Raw genomic sequence first — 10,340 nt, 5'->3', positions numbered from 1 at the left:
CAAATTAAACTTATTTTTATGCTTTATCTGATGGGATAAATTACAGACTTGATTTTTAAAATCTCAAAATTTTGTAACATTGCTATCCTCTCTCTCTCTCTCTCTCCCAACCTCCGGACCGGCGCGGTCCCTCCCTGCAGCTGCACTCAATCCACAGCCAAACTCCGTCTGCAATCAATTCGGCGACTGCCCTCGTTCCGACGATCGCTCGACGTTTCGGGTCGAGACCCGTCTTCAGACAAAGATGCTCAACCTTCCGGTCGACGCCATCTTGGTCGTGAGGTAATTTCCGGGTTGACGCCCCTCTCTCTGTCTGCGGGGCAACGGGCAGCGGAGCCGTGAGGTCATTTCCGGGCCGTGGGCGGGATGAGCCGTGAGTGAGTGACGGGTTTCCGGTGGATCAGGGCGGCTGGGGGCGGGGCCAGGCCGCGGCCTCGCACTCGGGACACAGTCACTGGGCCTGAGCTGGGGTTGACGGGGCCTGAGCTGGGCCTGAGCCGGGGTTGGCGGGGCCCGGGGTCGGGGCCTGAGCTGGGGCTGGCGGGGCCTGAGCTGGGGCTGGCGGGGCCTGAGCTGGGCCTGAGCCGGGGTTGGCGGGCCCGGGGTCGGGCCTGAGCTGGGGTTGGCGGGGCCTGAGCTGGGGTTGACGGGGCCGGGGGTCGGGCCTGAGCCGGGGTTGGCGGGGCCCGGGGTCGGGCCTGAGCTGGGCCTGAGCCGGGGCCTGAGATGGGGTTGACGGGGCCGGGGGTCGGGCCTGAGATGGGGTTGACGGGGCCGGGGGTCGGGCCTGAGCTGGGGTTGGCGGGGCCCGGGGTCGGGCCTGAGCCGGGGTTGGCGGGGCCTGAGCTGGGGTTGGCGGGGCCCGGGGTCGGGCCTGAGCCGGGGTTGGCGGGGCCTGAGCTGGGGTTGGCGGGGCCCGGGGTCGGGCCTGAGCCGGGGTTGGCGGGGCCTGAGCTGGGGTTGGCGGGGCCCGGGGTCGGGCCTGAGCTGGGGTTGGCGGGGCCCGGGGTCGGGCCTGAGCTGGGGTTGGCGGGGCCTGAGCTGGGGTCGGCGGGGCCCGGGGTCGGGCCTGAGCTGGGGTCGGCGGGGCTGAGCTGGGGTTGGCGGGGCCCGGGGGTCGGGCCTGAGCCGGGACCCGCCGCCGCCGCCGCAACACGACCACCAATCCCGGGTGGGGATGATGGGCGGCGCCGGGCGGCCGGGCCGGTGGAGGAGACATTGTCGCCGCTGTGGGGAGCGGGGAGTCGGGACACAGTCTCTCTCCATCCCTGTCTGTGTCTGTTTCTGTCTCTCTATCTCTCTCTCTGTCTATCTCTATCTCTCTCTCTCTCTCTATCTGTCTCTATCTATCTATCCCTGTCTCTCTATTTCTCTCTCTCTCACTCTCTCTGTCTCCATTTCTCTATCTCTCTCTCTCTATCTCTCTCTGTCACTGTCTCTCTCCATCTCTGTCTATCTCTCTATCTCGCTCTCTTTCTCTATCTATCTATCTCTATCTTTATATCTATCTCTCTATCTCTCTCTCTCTATCCCTCTCTATTTCTCTATCTATCTATCTCTCTCTCTCTCTCTCTCTCTCTCTATCTCTCTCTCTCTATCTCACTCTATTTCTCTGTATCTCTCTCTCTATCTCTCTCTGTCACTCTCTGTCTCTCCATCTCTGTCTTTCGCGCTATCTATCTCTATCTCTCTATCTATCTCTCTCTATCTCGCTCTCTATTTCTCTATATCTCTCTCTATCTCTCTCTGTCACTCTGTCTCTCTCCATCTCTGTCTCTCTCCATCTCTGTCTCTCTCCATCTCAGTCTCTCTCTCACTCTCTGTCCCTCTCTATCTCTCTACTGTCAAATAGTAAACAACGGCTGTGGGATAATGTATGCAGACATCTTTCTCTGTGTCTCTCTTTGTGTCTCTGTCTCTCTCTCTGAACGTAGTATGATGTTGAGCAGCCTAAGCACTATGTCCTGTATCTCTGGAGTGCTGTACTTGAACATTTCATTTTTAATGCTGTCTGAACCACAGGGTTTCTTTGAGTGAAGATATTTTATTTTTATGGTCAATTCTTCCAAAGTAATTGGGAAATCAGGTTTTTGATAATCTTTAATTACTGCTTCGAATGTTTGGAGTTTTTCTTTGATATGAGAATAATTTAAGTTTATTTTATTTATTGAGATGTCTTGTATATAGATTTTTTAGATGTGCTCTCTGTCTGTCTTTGTCTCTGTCTCTGTCTCTCTCTCTCTCTCTCTCTCTCTCTCTCTCTCTCTCTCTCTCTCTCTCTCTCTCTCTCTCTCTCTCTCTCTCTCTCTCTCTCTCTCTCTCTCTCTCTCTCTCTCTCTGTCTGTCTGTCTGTCTGTCTCTCTCTGTCTCTCTCTCTCTCTCTCTGTCTGTCTCTGTCTGCTTCTCTCTCTATTTGCGGGATGTACACAGCCACATTGGACGTTGAGACGGGGCCCGTCTGTGGGACAGGGGCTCCCGCTGGCTGCCTTGCTGTTCCAGCCAGTCCCTGAGGTCAGGTTCGAAACTCCTTCTCTAAGATTCTCCATTCTGATTTTAAATTTATCACCCAAATGTTTCTTCTTCCAGTTTAAGGCTTTGGCGACGGCCTCCTGCACACGATCAGTTGGTTCACCCTCCAGGTACAACTCATCCAGATTTTCCAGGCTGTTTTGGTAATGTCCAATCAAAATTTGCCGTGTTTGCTTTGCCCAGGTTTCAGCACTAGAGGCCAATTTTTGTAATGTTTCCTGGGTGGGATTTGCCGGTTTTACAAAGTGTGGTAATATCTTTGCCTGCTTCATGATACCCGAAGGGGGTAGGCTCCGCTCTTGCAGAACCCTCAGATGGTGCAGAGTCTGGGCCATTTTATAAATAACTAACAGCGACGGCAAAGGAATCTCTTGGCCTCGGTTGATTCCTGTGTTGAACGCCATTCACATTATTATTGTTGCTAAACACCCGCTCTACCCACACTCCCCTCTACATGTTATTATTCATTTCTGGCTTAGTTAGTAGTAAACTATAATGCAATATAGGGTTAACATCAAGGTGCTCACCAAGTCTTTGTTTTTTTCCAGCTTGCGGAGACCCCTTGCCGAACTCTTCCCGACTGGACAACGATTTTCCAGTTTCGCTATCGCTGTAGCTTCAGCAGGGAAAGAGATCGACTTCTAGCCGGTAAGGGGTTTTAAGGTATGTCCCTCCCCTTCTGTGTTTGCCCCTCCCATGTGCTGAGTCCTAGTGTTAAGTTTCAATTAGCTTCAAACAGATGACAACATAAATGTTAGTAATACAGTAACGTCTTTATTTTGCCAGGTGGGTGTGGGAGTCAACTCTCACAGTATGTAAAACACAGACTACAGAGTCTCTCTTTCTCCACACACAGAGGTAATGTTCAAACAGATATATTTATACCCTAATAATCAGAGCCATAATGTAACACAGTACCAGTCCACCAAACCAACTGAATGACCAGCAGCTCCCATTTCCTTCATTGTACCCATGCATGTCACTGCCAACCGTGCGGATCTTTTCAATTTCTTGGGAAATATTGGTAGCAAGGTCAGTGATGTTAGCGGATTCATCAGGGATTATAGGCGCAACACTCTCGTCTTATTATAGCACAGGTGCCTCCTTGTTGATCTTTGTAGATATAAGCAAACAGGAACTGGCTGTATTTATGCAGGGGTATGGAGAAAAAGGCTCAACATAGGTCAGTTACTGTAAAGTTGTTGGTTTCCGCCGGAATAAATGACAGAATAATATTGGTGTCAGGTACTAAAGGAGCAATAGGGATCACTATTTTTTAATAGCTCTCAAGTCTTAGTTAAAACACCATTCATTACGTCTTCCCACTTTCTGGATTGGCAGAATAGGAGTATTACAGGACTTTGCTTTTCACTAATACTCCGTGTTGTAATAAAGATACTATGACCATAGCTATTCCTTCTTCAGCCTCCGGGGCCAGTCAATATTGTTTTAAACATGGCAAGGCAGCACCCTTTTTTAAAGTCACTTTATGTTCAAGGGCTGAATGCACTCATCCCACATGGTTCTTATGCTTTGCCCATAGTTCAGAGGGTACTTGGACCAGAGCCATTGGTAACCTTGGTGGATCCTCCGTAGGCAGCTGTTGCTTTTCAAAAATAATGTCCCATTCCTTTCTGACCCTTGTGATCTGTGTCATCGGCAACTTGAAAACATGAATAGTCTGTTTATCCTTCACCATTTTATCATTTTCCTATTTCTTTCCCTGTTGCTGGAGGTCTAGTAGCTCCAGTTAATTGTGACTCAGAGGTGTCCCCCATCTCAAATCGATCCATTTAATTTTTAGAGAGGTGGACCATTATTCCTAATCCCGGGACCTCAAAGAACAAATAAGGGGTCACTGTTAACGGTTCATGTTTATTCAACCAGGGGGAGACTCGTTCCTGGTATCCGGGATCAGGGAGGCACGTATATTATTCCGTGCAATGTGTTTGCGTAGGTTCATTGCAGGTTTAAACAAGATACTGTAAATACTGGCCATTTTAAAAATGTTTTGTATGACTTCCTTTAACCTCCAGTCTTGCAGGTGAACGTCCAAGTTCATACTTCCTTTTTCCAGTGACCAATCCTTTTGCAATACGTTAGGTGTATCCAACGAGGATTATTTTCCACCTTCACTGCTGTAGGTGTAGTCAGTAGTACTTGCAAGGGCTCCTTCCACCGTTCTCCCAATTTCTTCCCATCCCAATTTCTTATCAGTTTGTGATCTCCTGGTTGTAAGGATTCGCTGTTATGTTTAGTTGATAGTGGTTTCTGTGGTTCATTGGTTTCTGTAAGACGGACAAGGTTCAATTGATTGCTGTGCATATGTAATTAATTCACCACTAAGGTCCTGTCCAATCTCAGTCAAGGCTTTACTTAAACTCTTTAACTACTTACAAGGTAGACCCTTTAAAAATAGATCATTATGAAGAAAAAAAACAATTTCAAATTAACATATTTTTTTCTGAGATAAAGGTGTTTCCAATTCTCATCCAACACCTCAATCTGAATCCCACATGGCCAGTGTGCAATTCAGATCTCTCTTCAATTCAATTAAAAAGGTAAGAAATAGGAAGAAATCAAACTTCAAATACCAAGGTCACAAATCCTAATGCCAGGTCACGCAGCAAATAAAATGAACAGTCTCTTTGCTGAGCCATATCCGCTGTTTAATAAACGTTGAGAAGATAGAGAATAAACAGTTAATTTCCACATAGATCGCCAATGCATTTCCAAAGAGCAAAGGAAACAAAAATAACTGTGCGGCTCCACCCCCACACAACTGCAACTTCGGAGAGACACTACATTTTAAACAGAGTGGTGAATCTGGAATTCTCTGCCACAGAAGGGAGTTGTGGCCAGTTCATTGGCTATATTTAAGAGGGAGTTAGATGTGGCCCTTGTGGCTAAAGGGATCAGGGGGTATGGAGAGAAGGCAGGGACGGGATACTGAGTTGGATGATCAGCCATGATCATATTGAATGGTGGTGCAGGCTCGAAGGGCCGAATGGCCTACTCCTGCACCTATTTTCTTTGTTTCTATGTTAAACCACATGAGACTCTACAAAGATTTATCACGTAAATGAGCAAGCTCATTCAATGACATCCAATTTGGTCTGAATTATAGGATTAAATCAACATTCACCCATTCAACAATCACCCGGTTCCACAAACAAGTAACAGTCTTTAAACTCACTCACTATTCACCCCCTTCTCTGTGACATTCACTCACAAATTTCCACACCTCGCGCAATATGCTGAATCTCAGATGTTCACACACTTTATTTTTTTTTTATTTTTTTATTTATTAGAAGTAGACATATTATAAAATGTAGTTACATATTATAGTAAAACAACTTTTCATATACATCAGTCATACATTATTAAAATTTTCCATTATCAATTACTTCTGCTTCTAGTGTTTTTATTTTTTATAGAAAGAGGGAGAAAGAGAGGGTAGAAAGTTACAAATAAAAAATAAATTTAAAAAAAACAACAAAAAAACAAGGGAGGTGGAATGGGTTACCTGTAATACGTCAATGGAGATAGGTTCGTAGGTTATAAAGTATAGCTTTTCATCTGGTCCTGAGTTCAAGTTTCAGTTGGGTCCTCGTGCTGTGCCAATCTATCCCTTCAGATAGTTAATGAATGGAGCCCAAATTTTATGGAAAAGATCTTGTTTGTCCATTAAGACAAGTCTAATTCTTTCTAAGTATAGGGTCTCCGACATTTCCGTAATCCACATTTTAATTGTGGGGGTTGTAGGGCCTTTCCAAAATTTTAATATTAATTTTTTCCCGGTTATTATACTGTAGATGAGGAAATTTCTTTGGTTTGTTGTGAGTGTTAAACTTTGTTCTGATATTCCAAGTATTATTAATTTTGTGTCTTGGTCCAGTTTTGTATTAATAACTTCTGAAGTTATTTCAAAAATATCAGTCCAGAAATGTTGAAGTTTTATACAGTTTGCAAACGTATGTGTTAAATTAGCCTCTAGATGTAGACATTTATCACAAATAGGAGAGATTTGTGGGAAGATTCTATGTTCACACACTTTAAAGCAATAAAATTCTCACTTAAGAGTAAAATACAGTCCCTCTCCTCCCCTCCTCCTTTCCCTCCTTATCAGCATGTGTAAGGAAGTGTATATAGTGTAAAAGAACGGGCCAGAGGCCCATCAAAGGGTCAATGGCGCAGTCCCCTTGTTTCAAATGATCTTTTTACATGGCAAAACGTTGCATTAATAAACTTTACATTCCCTTGTCTGACAGAGCCATTCTGCCTACTAGAATCTTTGGTTCTCTAGGGACCAATGTGCAGAATTCGTAATCTGCTGTGTGGGCAGTAATGTCAGTGAGGGCATTCCCCCGGGAGACTTTGGTGTGGCCACTTGTGTGGGCATTGCACTTAATAATGGCCAGTTGGGCTGGGAGGACTAAGGCGTGCAGTAGCTGGTGCAGTAGCCAGTGCTGTTTTTAAGTTGCGAAACTCTTCTTGTTGGAGTGAGTGAGAGAGAATTGCTGCGGTGTCTTGGCAGAGACACCAGCAACAGTAGTTTAATGTATCATTCGTTCCACAGATGCTGCCTCACCCGCTGAGTTTCTCCAGGGGTAAATAATATTATAAATATCTCCTTATTTACTGAGGTAAATCTCCACATAAACTACACATCTGGGGATAAAACTGGGGTACATAAAATTATAAATATCTCTCAGTGCCCCCGCAAGATGGGAGGAAGCGAGGGTCATGTCTCCCAGTCTGATCTGTGAATAACACTGAACACTTGACTACTAAACTGTGAGTGGTTTTACTGACCTGTCAGTGCCCTTAATGTGGTTTCAAAATATAGTTTGGAGTTGCTAAAGCTGTGTTGCCTTTGGTTTGGATATGCTAAAGCTGCATTGCCTAATTAAAGTTGTCTTGCCTTCTATATAATTAAAATTCTAATCTTGACCATTTCCTGTTTGCACTTTATATTGATTTTAGAGAAAACGCTACCACGTACGGCTGTGAATTTTGGCCATCTTACTCAGAGTGCCCCTCCGCTCATCAGGTGCCGAGGATTTTTCCCATTCATGAAAAATAAAATGGTTATTAGTGTTTAAAAAATATTGAGATTCTTTCTCCTGTCAATCGCACCACGAAGGCCACGCCCCTTCCGGTGGGGGGGTGGAGGGACTATAAAACCCAGATGTGTGGGTGTGGCTCAGTCTCTGCAAGATATAGGAGGGAGAGGTCACGACTCGCTCTCTTTAGTGGCCTTGCATCCTGCTTGAAATGGTATGAAACTGCACTTGGATTTGGTGGCCTTGCACCCTGCTTGAAGGGGAATTTCAAGGAATAGCCATGAGTAAACTGCCAGCCCACTGGCCGTGAGTGAGTGAGCTGCCAGCACAACAGGCTTGAGTGACTGAGCTGCCAGCCAAGAATCCATTTGGCCCACAATGTCCATACTAGCCCTCTGGAAACTAGTCCCAATAGCCCACAACACCCATACCAGCGCTCCAGAACGCCCCCCCCCCCCCCCCACTGGCCACCAATATTGGAATTGGTGGAGAGGTGGAATATTGCGTTGGGTAACCAGCCCTTCCATGTGATGCTGGGACCCAATGGGTCCCACTTAGCCTAGTAATTAATAAACTCCTCCTCTCCCCTCTTTCCATCTCCATCTCTCCCCCACTCTTCCCCCTTGCTGTACATAATCAAACCCCCGTCTAAGGGGAGTAATCATTAAACTCTCTGTCCACCCTCCCTCTCTCCACCTCTCTCTCTCCTCCTTGACTTCTCCTTTCTTAAGTACCAAGGGATGTTGGCCATCAGACCCTGGGGATTTATCAACCTTCAGTCCCATCAGTCTACCCAATACCATTTCTTGCCTAATGTGAATTTCATTTAGTTCCTCCATCACCCTAGATCCTCTGGCCATTAGTACATCTGGGAGATTGTGAAACTTGTTCAACTCGCCTGCCATTTCCTTGGTCCCCATAATAAATTCACTTTTTTCAGTCTTCAAGGGTCCAAATTTGGGCAACTAATTTTTTCCTCTTCACATAATAAAATAAACTTTTACTATCCTCCTTTATATTTGTGGCCAGCTTGCCTTTGTACCTCATATTTACTCCCCGTATTGCCATTTTAGTTATCTTCTGTTGCTCTTTAAAAGTTACCCAATCCTCTGGCTTTCTGCTCATCTTTGCTATGTTGTACTTTTATTTTGATGCTGTCCCTGACTGCCCTTGTCAGCCACGGTCACCCCTTACTCCCCTTGGAATCTTTCTTCCTCTTTTTGATGAACCAATCCTGCACCTCCTGTATTATTCCCAGAAATACCTGCCATTGTTGTTCCTTTGCCTGTTAAGGTGCAAGCCATCCTTTTTGTCCAATTCGCCCTTCCCCCAAAGCAGATCCCAGTGGTCTAATAATCTTAATCCCTGCTCCCTGCACCAGTTCTTCAGCCACACATTGAGATCCTCTATCTTCCCTCACCAGCACAAGGAACTGGAAGCAAATCGGAGATAACCCCCCTGGAGGTCCTGCTTTTCAGCCGCCTTCTGAGTTCTCTGAAGTCACGCTGTAGAATGTCTTTCCTCTTCTTCCCGACGTAATTTGTGCCGACATGCATTACCACTTCCGGCTGCTCACCTTCACCCTTGAGGATGCTCTGCAATCGGTCCGTGACGTCCTGGATCCTATTTGTTTTATTTAACCTTTATTTAACTAGGAGAAGTCTCATTGAGATTAAAAATCTCTTTTACAAGAGAGTCCTGGCCAAGACAGGCAGCAGCACAGTTCCACAGTTACAGACAATAATTTAAAAACAACAGAGAACATATAAATAGAGTCACAGTCAGAACATCATCAAACAAAGCATGTACAGACAGAAGAGCCCGCTTCAACATCATTAAGAAGGGATTTAAATCTGTTTAGAGAAACCAGCTCCTTAAGTTTCAGTTCATTCTGCAGCTGGTTCCAAGCGAAAGGAGCAGCATAACTAAATGCCCTTTCCCCCAGTTCAGTACGGACTTTAGGTACAGTTAGTAAGAACAAGTCCTCAGAGTGGAGCTGATAAGTTTCTGTGCTTTTTCGAATTACATACTTCTGCAGGTATGAAGGAAGAACACCGAGGATAGTCTTATAAATAAGGATATGCCAATGATGGAGTCTGCGGGTGGACAGGGCAAACCATCCAACTTGAGCCTACAAAGAGCAGTGGTGCGTGAGGGTTTTAAAATTAGTAACAAATCTCAGTGCTCCGTGGTAGACCGTGTCCAAAGACTGTAGGCATTTTGAAGATGCATTCATATATAAAACATCATCATAGTCCAGCACAGACATAAACGTTGCAGCAACAAGTCTTTTTTTGGCTTCAAAAGAAAAACAAGATTTGTTTCTAAAGTAAAAACCTAATTTTATCTTTAGTTTTTTCACAAGTTGCTGGATATGAGGTTTAAAAGAGAGAGAATCGTCAATTATAATTCCCACATATTTATATTGAGACACAGATTCAATCACAGAGCCCTGCAAGGTGGTGATAGGAGGGAGGTCTGAGGGCTTTGATTTAGCTTTAGTAAACAGCATGAGCTTTGTCTTGTCAGCATTTAAAACAAGTTTGATGCTGTGTCTGTTTTTTTTTACAAGTTTTAAATCACACCGGTTACGTTGCACAGTGTTAAAAGCAGTTTGGAGCTGACAGAGAGCCTGATTTGGGGTAGACGCAGAGCAATATATCACTGTGTCGTCAGCATAAAAGTTTAAATTTGCGTTCGGAGCTTTATGATCTAGACTATTAATATAAATAGTAAATAATAAAG

General features: G+C 45.3%; 1 long non-coding RNA gene across 1 annotated transcript; it reads left to right on the top strand.

Annotated features, from left to right (window-relative positions):
• Positions 1-371: 371 nt before the first annotated feature.
• On the top strand, positions 372-3,163 carry LOC116969999. The gene is made up of 3 exons (XR_004410986.1): positions 372-381; positions 2,587-2,639; positions 3,078-3,163. It is a non-coding gene; the product is annotated as an uncharacterized LOC116969999 (long non-coding RNA).
• The last annotated feature ends 7,177 nt before the right edge of the window (positions 3,164-10,340 follow it).

This window comes from Amblyraja radiata, unplaced genomic scaffold, assembly GCF_010909765.2.
Source record: "Amblyraja radiata isolate CabotCenter1 unplaced genomic scaffold, sAmbRad1.1.pri scaffold_471_ctg1, whole genome shotgun sequence".
Lineage (NCBI taxonomy): Eukaryota > Metazoa > Chordata > Chondrichthyes > Rajiformes > Rajidae > Amblyraja > Amblyraja radiata.
This window is presented reverse-complemented; position numbering and strand designations above follow the sequence as displayed.